The 13,388-nt window shown below is 47.3% G+C and overlaps 1 protein-coding gene across 1 annotated transcript in view; it reads left to right on the plus strand.

Moving 5' to 3' along the window:
• TESK2 (testis associated actin remodelling kinase 2) overlaps positions 1–13,388 on the plus strand; it is a 123,454-nt gene that overhangs the window by 70,617 nt on the left and 39,449 nt on the right. The gene's annotated exons all lie outside the window — the stretch shown is intronic.

The raw sequence follows: 13,388 nt of genomic DNA on the forward strand, positions 1-13,388 counted from the left end.
GCAGTGGGGAGGTTCTCGGGCCGCAGATGGCCTGTGGGCTGGGACTTTGAGAACCCTGGTCTTGAGTCTAGTCAATCACAGAGGCTGATGAATTTGATGGATGTCTGGTTAAAATATGGAAAGTGAACACTGTGCTTGGTTTTCCTTTAAAATGGGCTATTTTAAAACTCTTTTTTGATATTCATAAAGTCCAGTGTGTAAAAAGCTGATCTTACCTTTATTATTAAACACAAGGATTAATTTGTACTTACCTCTAGCATTAGGAATGATGTGGGTCTGCAAGCTTCTTACCCTTGATGCTGCCAGAATCCTGGGCCAATGCCTGTAGTTCTTTGGTTTTATTATGCTTGCTTGCCCAAATCCATGCTTCAACCTCTCCATGCTGTTCCATATCATGCAGTCAGGCATTATCTTTAACATCCCTTTCTTAGTTTACGTCTCTGTTACACTGTAAGATCAACTCTATCACTCAGTTTGGTACCTCTCTCCTCCCCGCCTCCCTTCCCAGTCCCTCGATTCAGTTTCTTGCTGCTATTCATTCTGCATCTGCTATTGCTAAATGTTTTTTTCTTCAGTTCTCATTCTTCACTTCTCACCCAGTTCATCATTTTAAATGTCCTTTCAAAACGTATTGTCCTTTTCCCCACCTCCTTAATGCTAGTGCTGTACTGCATTGACATTTTTGCTACCAAATGGGAAATACTGTGTGTGTACCATTGCTTGACTTGCTGCTCTGTTTCCACGGTAATCCTCACCCAATACTTTAGTTTTTAAGGTGTTATATAAATAAGGTTTGTTGGCAGTGTTGTGTAGCCATGCTGTTCCCAGGATCTGAGCGAGACAACGGTAGGTGAGGTAATACCTTTTATTGGACCAACTTCTGTGCATCAGATGCCTCAGTAACAACTATATGGGTGAAACCAGACAATAGCTATGCTCTTGAATGAACTTGCACAGAAAAATAAGACAGAAACACCATATCCCCCGTGGGCAAACACTTTTCACAAGGCAATCACTCCATATCTGATCTCTCAGTTCTCATGTTCAAATGAAACCTGCATAATACCTTCAAAAGATGAGCCTGAGAATTTAAATTCATAACTCTGCTGGAAACTAAAAATGTGGACTTCTCAGAGACACTGGTTTTATGGCTCATTACAACAATTTGTAACTCACCCTACTGCCTGCTATCCCTTAACTGCCCAGTGAGTGTGAACCCCTTATGTTTAACAATCAGTCTCACTGTGTATTTAGTTCAGACACTTTGGTTAACTTCCCCATACCTGAGGAAGAGCTCTGTGTAGCTCGAATGCTTGTCCCTTCCACCAGTTGGTCCAGTAAAAGATATTACTTCACTTACCCTAAGTTACATTAGACACAAGGTATGTCTACACTATGAAATCAGGTCGAATTTATAGAAGTCGGTTTTGTAGAAAGCAGTTTTGTACAGTTGACTGATTGTGTGTGTCCCCACACAAATGCTCTAAGTGCATGTAGTCAGCAGAGTGAGTCCACAGTACCGAGGCAACCGTCGACTTCTGGAGCGTTGTACTGTGGGTGGCTATCCCATAGTTCCCGCAGTCTCCGCCACCCATTTGAATTCTGGGTAGAAATCCCAGTGCCTGATGGGGCTAAAACATTGTCGCGAGTGGTTCTGGGTACATATCGTCAGGCCCCCGTTCCCTCCCTCCCTCCGTGAAAGCAAGGGCAGACAATCGTTTGCGCCTTTTTTCTTGAGTTACCTGTGCAGACGCCATACCACGGCAAGCATGGAGCCCGCTCAGCTCACCGTCACCATATGTCTCCTGGGTGCTGACAGACGTGGTACTGCATTGCTACACAGCAGCAGTTAATTGCCTTTTGGCAGCAGACAGTGCAGTATGACTGGTAGCCGTCATCGACGTAGTCCTGGGTGCTCTTTTAATCGGGTGCCTGGGCAAACATGGCAGTGATTCAGCCAGGTCATTTCCCTTGTTTCGTCTCGTGGCGATTCAGTCCTACTGGCAGTGTGCTGTCTTTTAACCTCCAGCCAGCAGAAGATGATGGCTAGTTGTCATACTGCACCGTCTTCTGCTGAGCACCCAGGAGGAGATAATGGCTAGCGGTCGTACTGCACAGTCTGCTGCCAGCAAGATTATAAAGATAGATGAAGTGGCTCAAAACAAGAAATAGACCAGATTTGTTTTGTATTCATTTTCTCCTCCCTCCCTCCTTCCCTCTGTGAAATCAACGTCCTGCTAAACCCACTTTGAGTTCTGTCCTCGAGGGGGGCCATTCAGTTTCTCGCAAAGCCACCCCCTTTATTGATTTTAATTCCCTGTAAGCCAACCCTGTAAGTCATGTCATCAGTTGCCCCTTCCTCTGTCAGGGCAATGGCAGACAATCGTTCCGCGCCTTTTTTCTGTGTAGACGCCGTACCACAGCAAGCATGGAGCCCACTCAGATCACTTTGGCAATTAGGAGCACATTAAACACCACGCGCATTATCCAGCAGCATATGCAGCACCAGAACCTGGCAAAGCGATACTGGGCAGATAAGCGACGTCAGCGCAGTGACGTGAGTGATGAGGACATGGACACAGACTTCTCTCAAAGCACGGCCCCTGGCAATGTGGGCATCATGGTGTTAATGGGGCAGTTTCATGCGGTGGAATGCTGATTCTGGGCTTGGGAAACAAGCACAGACTGGTGGAACCGCATAGTGTTGCAGGTCTGGGATGATTCCCAGTGGCTGCGAAACTTTCGCATGCGTAAGGGCACTTTCATGGAACTTTCTGACTTGCTTTCCCCTGCCCTGAGGCGCAAGAATACCAAGATGAGAGCAGCCCTCACAGTTGAGAAGCGAATGGCGATAGTCCTGTGGAAGCTTGCAACGCCAGGCAGCTACCGGTCCGTCGGGAATCAATTTGGAGTGGGCAAATCTACTGTGGGGGCTGCAGTGATGCAAGTAGCCAACGCAATCAAAGATCTGCTGATATCAAGGGTAGTGACCCTGGGAAATGTGCAGGTCATAGTGGATGGCTTTGCTGCAATGGGATTCCCTAACTATGGTGGGGCCACAGACAGAACCCATATCCCTATCTTGGCACCGGAGCACCAAGCCGCCGAGTACATAAACCGCAAGGGGTACTTTTCAATAGTGCTGCAAGCACTGGTGGATCACAAGGGGCGTTTCACCAACATCAACGTGGGATGGCCGGGAAAGGTACATGATGCTCGCACCTTCAGGAACTCTGGTCTGTTTCAAAAGCTGCAAGAAGGGACTTTACTCCCAGACCGGAAAATAACTGTTGGGGATGTTGAAATGCCTATATGTATCCTTGGGGACCCAGCCTACCCCTTAATGCCATGGCTCATGAAGCCATACACAGGCAGCTTGGACAGTAGTCAGGAGCTGTTCAACTACAGGCTGAGCAAGTGCAGAATGGTGGTAAAATGTGCATTTGGATGTTTAAAAGCACGCTGGCGCAGTTTACTGACTTGGTTAGACCTCAGCGAAACCAATATTCCCACTGTTACTGCTTGCTGTGCGCTCCACAATATCTGTGAGAGTAAGGGGAAGACGTTCATGGTGGGGTGGGAGGTTGAGGCAAATCGCCTGGCTGCTGGTTTTGCACAGCCAGACACCAGGGCGGTTTGAGCACAGGAGGGCATGGTGTGCATCAGAGAAGCTTTGAAAACCAGTTTCATGACTGGACAGGCTAGGGTGTGAAAGTTCTGTTTGTTTCTCCTTGATGAAACCCACCGCCCCTTGGTTCACTCTACTTCCCTGTAAGCTAACCACCCTCCCCTCCTCCCTTCGATCTCCGCTTGCAGAGGCAATAAAGTCATTGTTGCTTCACATTCATGCATTCTTTATTCATTCGTCACACAAATTGGGGGATGACTACCAAGGTAGCCCAGGAGGGGTGGTGGAGGAGAGAAGCACCAGGAGGGGTGGTGGAGGAGGGAAGGACAAGGCCACACAGCACTTTAAACGTTTAAAACGTTAAAACTTATTGAATGGCAGCCTTCTGTTGCTTGGGCAATCCTCTGGGGTGGAGTGGCCGGGTGGCCGGAGGCCCCCCCACCGCGTTCTTGAGCGTCTGGGTGAGGAGGCTATTGGTTACACAGGGGCTGTAGCGGCGGTCTGTGCTCCTGCTGCCTTTCCTGCAGCTCAACCATATGCTGGAGCATATTGGTTTGATCCTCCAGCAGCCTCAGCATTGAATCCTGCCTCCTCTCATCACGCTGCCGCCACCTTTCAGCTTCAGCCCTCTCTTCAGCCCGCCACCTCTCCTCACAGTCATTTTGTGCTTTCCTGCACTCTGACATTGTCTGCCTCCATGCATTCATCTGTGCTATGTCAGTGTGGGAGGACAGTGTGAGCTCAGAGAACATTTCATCACAAGTGTGTTTTTTTCACCTTCTAATCTTCACTGACCTCTGGGAAGAAGAAGATCCTGTGATCGTTGAAACACATGCAGCTGGTGAAGAAAAAAAAAGAGGCAGTGGTATTTAAAAAGACACATTTTCTAGAACAATGGCTACACTCTTTCACGGTAAACCTTGCTGTTAACATTACATACACAGCACATATGCTTTCGTTCCAAGGTCGCATTTTGCCTCTTCACCCCCACCCCCCATGGCTAACAGCGGGGAACATTTCTGTTCAGCCACAGGCAAATAGCCCAGCAGGAACGGGCACCTGTGAATGTCTCCTTAAGAAAAGCACCCTATTTCAACCAGGTGACCATGAATGATATCGCTCTCCTGAGGATAACACAGAGAGAAAGAACAGATGTTGTTTGAATGCCAGCAAACATACACTGCAATGCTTTGTTCTACAATGATTCCCGAGTATGTGCTACTGGCCTGGTGTGGTAAAGTGTCCTACTATGGTGGGTGGAATAAGGCTGCCCTCCCTAGAAACCTTTTGCAAAGGCTTTGGGAGTACATCCAGGAGAGCCGCAAATGCCAGGGTAAATTAATCATTAAACATGCTTGCTTTTAAACCATGTGTAGTATTTTAAAAGGCACACTCACCAGGTCCCTTCTCCGCCTGGCAGGTCCGGGAGGCAGCCTTGGGTGGGTTCGGGGGGCACTGCCTCCAGGTCCAGGGTGAGAAACAGTTCCTGGCTGTCGGGAAAACCGGTTTCTCCGCTTGCTTGCTGTGAGCTATCTACAACTTCATCATCATCATCTTCCTCATCCACAAAACCTGCTTCTGTGTTGCCTCCATCTTCATTGAAGGAGTCAGATAACACGGCTGGGGTCGTGGTGGCTGAACCCCCTAAAATTGCATGCAGCTCATCATAGAAGCGGCATGTTTGGGGCTCTGACCCAGAGCGGCCGTTTGCCTCTCTGGTTTTCTGGTAGGCTTGCCTCAGCTCCTTACGTTTCACGCGGCATTGCTTCGGGTCCCTGTTATGGCCTCTGTCCTTCATGCCCTGGGAGATTTTGACAAATGTTTTGGCATTTCGAAAACTGGAACGGAGTTCTCATAGCACGGATTCCTCTCCCCATACAGTGATCAGATCCCAAACCTACCATTCGGTCCATGCTGGAGCTCTTTTGCGATTCTGGGACTCCATCATGGTCACCTCTGCTGATGAGCTCTGGCCAGCATGGCAAGCTGCAGGTGACCATGCAAACAGGAAATTGAAATTCAAAAGTTCGCGGGCCTTTTCCTGTCTACCTGGCCAGTGCATCTGAGTTGAGAGTGCTGTCCAGAGCGGTCACAATAGAGCTCTCTGGGATAGCTCCCGGAGGTCAATACTGTCGAATTGCATCCACAGTACCCCAAATTCGACCCGGCAAGGCCGATTTAAGCACTAATCCACTTGTCAGAGGTGGATTAAGGAAATCCATTTTAAGAGCTCTTTAAGTCGTAAAAAGGGCTTCATCGTGTGGACGGGTGCAGGTTTCCATCGATTTAATGCTGCTAAATTCGACCTAAACTCCTAGTGTAGACAAGGGCTATGTGAATAACGTAGCTGGAGTCACCCGGAAGAGAACTCACGTTGAGTCACTTTAGTCTTCTTGTCTGGGGTAGAGTACAGGGGTCGACTGGACAGCGATCTGCAGTTGATTTGGTGGGTCTTTACTAGAGCCGGTAAATCAACTGCCGGTGGATCGATCTCAGTGCATCCCTGCGGTAGTGTAGACCCGCCCTGAGGCGTAACATAAGATCATACTATAGGTGAGTAGTGTAACAGATAAGAGTGTCTGGGATGGCCTTGCTGAAGGTGACTTAACTGAATTGTTCTGTGAACAGAGACCCTGAATTCAGTCCTGGATCACATTTGTGTGACTGCGGAGGGAATCAACAGTGCAGCAGAGAACAGTTTTGAAACTGACTGTGCTGCTGTTATAGCTGCTAGACCTGCACTTTAAGTGTATTTTAGTGGGATGATCTGGTGCGTTCATTTTTGCTTTCCTGTGTGCACCCTGATTGTGTCTGAATCAGACACTCATGCTGTTCTGTCAAGTGTTGCCAACTCTTTATGATTTTATCCAAATCTATCAATATTGGTGTCTTTATTAAAGTCCCAGCAGGAGTCATGTGATTGCCAGGTGCTCTGTTCTCAGTTACATTTTTTTTTAATTTGTTGTTCACAGGGGAAAACCTTGAAAACATGAATCCTAAAGGCTAACAACCAGAAAGGTTCTGTTTATTTGCCAGCACTTATTATTTTTCAAAATCTCATGGTATTTTAGGGCCCGACTCATGACTTTTGAATGCTTAGGGTTGACAGTACAGCTATAGATAACCTGTAGGGAAGCAGAACGACTTAAATTGTGCTCACATTATCCCTTGCTGCAGTGCAGTAAAGGATTATTTTGCTTGCTCTGTCGTGTAACATGAACCTTTGCTATCGCAAGTCTGACCAGGAATCTGAGTTTGAGCCACAGCGGGTACAGGCTTGATCATGCTCCTGCGCAATTGATATTTTGAGGAGCCTACCCTCTTGGGACTGGGATGAGGAAAGAACACTAAAAAGAGGTGTAATATAAACTTGGTTCTGTTGAACCATCATGCTTAGCTGTCACTTTGGCGGCAAGACCATGGCTAGATTTCACTGTGAATAAATGTGTGGGAACAGGATATTTTTACCTTAACTGCAATACTAGGATCTGTTTCATGCCAGTGCTAATCTTGTTGCATTGAGTCATAATGAAGGGAAAACATATGAAACTAAATAACTTCTTTGGATATCTAACAAATGAGTTTAACAGAACCCTGCTCTCTTGTTACTGTTAGTTTTGTAATCTAATTATGATCAGTATCTCTTGCGCTGCAGGTTAATGATACAGAGTTTGAATATCTGTCATGATATTTCTCAGTTTTGCTGTGAGGTCTCTTTATAAAACTTCTCCCAGCAACATCCTTTCCTTTCATGCTCTCTCACAGCCTGACGTGATCTATCCCCCACTTGCATGTACACACATAGGATATATGTACACTACAATTAGACTCCTGCGACTGGCCCAGGCCAGCTGACTTGGGCTTAGGCTGCAAGGCTATTTAATTGTAGTGTAGACATCTGGGCTCTGGTTGGAGCCCTGGCTCTAGGACCCTGTGAGGTGGGAGGGTCCCAGGGCTCGGGCTGCATCCTGAGCTGGAAGCCTATGCAATTAAACAACCCTGCAGCCCGAGTCAGCTTAATTGCAGCGTAGACATACTCATACGTACTGCGGTTGTTCCCCTGCAGTGTTGCTTTGAGACAACCGCTGTGCTGCAGCCACACTCATTTTGTGTCGGAAAGTACTGGCACCAAAATGTTTCGGGGACATAATGAAGTCCAGTGTTCCTCAAGTAAGAAGGACTTTTCCTCCTTCAGCATATTCTTATCACACAGAGCTTGTTTGTGGTTGCAGCAGGTGTGATAGACCCAGGCCAGTTGGATACAGCAGAGTAGCCTTATTGGGATCCAGGAAGTGGGTGGGCAAAGCCCGCCCACTGCTAAAGGATCCCCCCCCAGCCTAAGGGGGGGGTCCACAGGACCTGGAAAACCAATTAATTACGGGGGACAAATAATGAACAACAGGGACAGGAGTGCGGTCAAAGGGTTAAACGAAGGGAACCTGACAGGGACACCGAGCAGAGAACCCTGGACAGCGCCCACTGCTCCTCAAAGGCGTCAAGGGAGTCAGTGGACGCCGCCCAGAGGAACTCTGCCCGGAGGCGTGAACGGACAGAGGATCGGAAATAGGCCCCACAGTCGCAGGAGACTCCATTGGCCAACCTCCTCACCCTGGTTTTATAGATGGCCACTTTAGCCAGGGCCAGGAGGAGGTTGACCAGGAGGTCCCGCTACTTAGTGGGGCCACGGACAGGGAGTGCATAGATAAGGAGGTGAGGGGAGAAGTGCAACCAAAATCTTAACAAAATATTCGTGAGGAGCCGGAATAGGGGCTGCAACCTGGCGCACTCCAAGTAGACGTGCGCCAGGGTTTCCCTCATGCCGCAAAAGGGGCACGTGTCCGGGATTGGGGTGAACCGCGCCAAGAACACGCCCGTGCTCACGGCCCCGTGAAGGAGCCGCCAACTGATATCCCCGGCGGGCCTCGGGACTAAGGTGGAGTATAGGCTGGCCCACCGGGGGTACAGCAGAGTAGCAGAAGGCAGATATACTGGCCACTGGCTTAAGTTTTCTGTTCCCTGACTGACCAGAGCAGGGGCTGCTCCAGGCTAATGAGAACACCTGACTCCAATTAACCTGCAAAGAGTCAGGTGAGGCCATTAAGCTAATGTGACCACCTGACTCTAATTAAGGCCCTCTGATACTATAAAAGGGCTCACTCCAGTCAGGCAGAGGAGAGCCAGAGGAGAGGAAGTGTGGCTGAAGGGCTGGTTAATGGAGACACCCTCAAGCCATCGGTAAGGTAGCCCTAAGGTAAGGGTGAAGAAGAGAGGAGCGGGAGAGCTGTGGGGAAGTGGCCCAGGGAAATGTAGCAACTCTGGCAGTGAAAGGTCTGCTGCCAACAGCTGCTACCATTAGGGCCCCTGGGCTGGAACCCGGGGTAGAGGGCGGGCCCGGGTTCCCCCAACCTGCCACTGCAGAAACACCTCCTGGGAGGGGAAGACAGGCCCCTGTCAGGGCAGGAGGCTAAACTGTTTGGGAATAAGCCCATAGGGACAACAGAGACTGTGGGAGTTCTCTCATCAACCTCCATTGCTGGCTTATGATGAAAAAGGCTCAGTAGACTGTAATCCTGGCTCTAGAGAAAGAAGGGCTACGTGGAGGGTCACAGTGAGCCTCTGAGGCTAGCATAAACTGCCTAGAAGTGTGGGACCCACAGGGACAAGGACGGAGCTCTGCCACACAGGGTAAACAGCAAGTCTCTGGGACAAAGCTTCCTTTTCTTTGGTCGCACTGGCAAATCGGATGTAATGTTTGTAATTCTTTGTGTATACAACAGACCAGGAGATAAACACTAAAGGCTAAACAGCATTGTTCGGAAATGACTGGTAACTCTTGATTGGGGGCGGGGGGAGGAGCGGGACCATGTGACCCCCACACATCGCCTCTGGGCTGAGGAGCAACAGCAGAGCCAAGAATGCCAAGGCAGTGGCGAACAAGCGCCTCAGGGAGCATCTCATGGCAACTGTGCCCCACATGCAGGGGGAGTCGCTGGCTGACACCGGGCTACTTTGGGGAAGAGACAAGAGTGTGTCGGGGCGCAGCTTGGAGCTGTGCTGCCTGCCCGCCCTGCCTGCGGAGCACCAGCCATGCAGAGGCAGCCCAGCTCAGGGAGCAGGGCAGGGAAGGCTGCTAGGCAGCCAGCCATTGCTATGGCTCCCACAGCGTGGAGAGCAAGGGCCAGAGCGGGCTGGGTGGCTCCCACCAGCTTCTGATTTGCCTGCTCCTGGCAGAAGGCAATGGGTGCACCCCACAGTTTGAAAACCTTTGTGCTAATTGGAAGGCAGAAATCTTGGGGGGGCATGGTCATGTGCCCCCCCTCACACTCCTTCATGTTGCCTCTAGCATTGTTGGAGGGCTTTGGAAACTAGGCCGTCAAGCTGGCCCTGCTGCATTCCCAGCCTGGTCAACCCTAACCAAGAGGACGGCAGCTCTGTCTTCCTCCCTCTAATTAATTTTGGCCCCTCCTAGTCCCCACTTCACCACTTTACCCAGATATGTTTGGGGTATGATGGAGATACTTTTGTCCAGTCAGGAGGGTGTGATAGGCTGTGCTCTATTTGATCAGTGCCGATTTACACATTAGACCAGTGGTTCTCAACCAGGGTACATGTACCCCTGGGGATACACAGAGGTCTTCTGGGGGTACATGAACTCATCTAGAGATTTGCCTAGTTTTACAACAGGCTACATAAAAAGCACTAGTGAAGTCAGTACAAACTAAAATACAGACACTGACTTGTTTATACTGCTCTATAGACTATACACTGAAATGTAAGTACAATGTTTATATTTATAATTATATGGTAAAAATGAGGATGGCAGCAATTTTTCAGTAACCGTGTGCTGTGACGCTTTTGTGTCTGATTTTGTAAACGAGTAGTTTTTAATTGAGGTGAAACTTGGGGGAGGCAGGGAACACAGGACAAATCAGACTCCTGAAAGGGGTTCAGTAGTCTAGAAAGGTTGAGAGTCACTGCATTAGACAATCAAGATAATTAAACTTTGCTGTCCTTTAGCACCTTCCACCCCAGGATCTCAAAGACACTGGTGAACTCTGCCTCACATCCCCCTTGTGAGGTAGGTAAGGAGCATTACTCCAGTTTCCATGTAGGGAAACTGAGGCATAGAGGCTGAAGTGGCTAGGACACACAGCAGAGTAGGTTTAAATGATCAGTTTTCATCTTTGCCACAAGGCACTATGAACTCTTAAGTCCAGTGTTTAATGTATTTTAGTGATCTAAAAAGGGGGGTGATTAGTGAGATAGCGAAATTTGCAGATAGTTATTTAGGTTTGTCAGAACCAGAGGGAACTGTGAGGAACTTGAGAGAATGAGTAACAGGATGGCAAACAATTCACTACCAATAAATGCAAAATAATGCACATTGGAAGGGAAAATTTAAACTACTCATACACCTCACTGGGTTCTAAATCAACTATATCAATTCCAGAAAGGAACCTGGGTGACACTGTAGACAACTAAGTGAAGACCTCTGCTCAATGTGCTGCTGTGATATTTAAAAAAAAAAAAAAAAGGCTAAGAAGATATTAGGCTGCATAGGGAATGGGATGGTGAATAATAAAGAGAATATTTTAATGTCTTCACATAAATCAGTGATTTAGCCTTATCTGGAATATCTCAAAATAAAATTGCAGAACTAGATGGGATTCAAAGAAGAGTGAGAATGATCAAGGGCCTGGAAAAACTGTCCTATGAAGAGAGTGGAAAAATTTGTATTCCTGACCTTAGAAAGGAGACTAATAAGAAAGAACATGATAAAACTATATAAAATGTGTGGTCTAGAGAAGGTAGATTGGGAACTTCTTTTCTCCCTGTCTCATAACAATAGAACAAAAGGATATTCAGTGTTGTTAACGGGAGGGAAACTCAACACCAATAAAAGGAAATACTTTTTCTCACATATAATTGAACTGTGGAACTCCCTGCCACAGGGAAAAGTTGAAGCCAGGAACTTAACAAGATTCAAAAAGGGACTAGATATTTATATGGATGTAAAGAATGTTCAGAGTTGCTATAATTAATGATTTTGTGGAAGGGATATAAAATCTCATGCTTCAGGTCTTAAGTCAATCTCTAACTCGGAGATCACGATGATGTGGGGGACAAATTACCTCATGTCTGCTTCCTGAAGGGTTCTTAAACCTTCCGTTGAAGCATCTGATGCTGGCCAGTGTTGGAGATACGAAACTGAAGTAGTTGGACTGTGGGTCTGATCCAGTCTGGCAATTCCAATGTTGTAAGGTTACACAGAAAACTAATCTCTGGGCTGTGAATAGAACCCAGCAGCCCTGACTCAGTTTGCTCCTCTAGCCACTGGACCAAGTATTTTCCCCTTCTGATTTATTTTTTAATCAGCATGTTAAGACCTGTCTGACTTGAGCTTGAAATGGGATAGACATTTTGTTCTGCAAACTGGTAAACGTGCCAGTAAACTATGTGGACGGGTTTTTAAGTCCTGATTAACACAAGGGCAAAGTTGCTGAGAATTTCAGTTGTTACACTTCCAGCAATGTAGGATGCATTCTTCCACCAAACGGGTATATACAAATGAGCAACCAGATAGTGAATTTTTAAATACAATTTTAGTGACACTTCTCCCTTCTCAACACTTTCTTTCCTTTTTGATGATGTCCGGATATTAAAGCACAGGTACTCTTTGCCTGTTTGGTCTGGAAAAGGCCAACGTTCCTGCAAAGCATTCTCCCTTGCCTTTATATTTCTGTCCCTACCCACAACTTTTAAGTCCCTTTTTGTTCCTTTCCTGTGTACATTAGCAGTCATTCTCTGTTGGCAGCATTGGATATTATAATACAAGGTAAATAATATCACCTTTCTCAGGTGATGAGATGACCTAAACTGGCAAAAATCTGTGTCCTAGACCAATCCCATAAATGGCGAACTGGTCCGCTTTCGTGAGACGGCCCGTCCTGACATGAGAAGATGGGAAATCAGTGTGGGGCCCCAAGTTGTTAAGCACGAAGCCAAAGAACTTTTTTTTTCTTTAATTCTTTTCAGATCTTTTAACTAGATTGGAAAGCTAGAAAATAACCTCTGTGTTCACGCTTCATCCTGATTGTTGCATAAGAGTAAAACCGAATTAATTGCAAGGTCAATATGTTGTACCAATAAAATAAAAACCAGCAGGATCTTATTAAAGGGAAAAGGCAAAATACCACATTTATTGTAAATACAGAAAGAATCATAGTAAGCAGTTAGTTATAGTTATAACATTCCATTCAATCTCATATTTATTCACACATTCATTCATACAAACACACACACACACACATACAGGTTCTGCAAGGTTGTTATCATAGTTACCAGCCTTAGAGTTGCTCATGCCAAGCCACTGGCCAGGCGGCCTGGACATGAGGAGGGAGCAGGGCCTTGTCAGATGCTCATCTGATGCTCCTGGAAGTTGGTTTGCAGAATCAGACCCCAAAGTTCTCACTTTTTAGAGTCTATTTTTATAGGAATTTCTTCCTATGCCAGTCTATGGGAATTGCTTCATCATGCTGTTGCTGAATCAATCAGCAGATAGCACATTCCTGATGGCTCCAAGATGTTATCTTGTTCTTTGGTTCTCCCATCCTTGAGGCTGTTGGGTGGATTCCAGTCTGCCCTCCGGGGGGGGGGGTCGTCTGGTTATTTCCACTTGACGCCTTCTTCAGCCGATGGACACTGGATTCTTAGGCTGGCACCTCCCTGATCATTCAGTTATTATCCACACCAAGCATCC

Source organism: Lepidochelys olivacea (genome assembly GCF_965140295.1).
Source record: "Lepidochelys olivacea isolate rLepOli2 genome assembly, chromosome: 8".
In the NCBI taxonomy this organism is placed as follows: domain Eukaryota; kingdom Metazoa; phylum Chordata; order Testudines; family Cheloniidae; genus Lepidochelys; species Lepidochelys olivacea.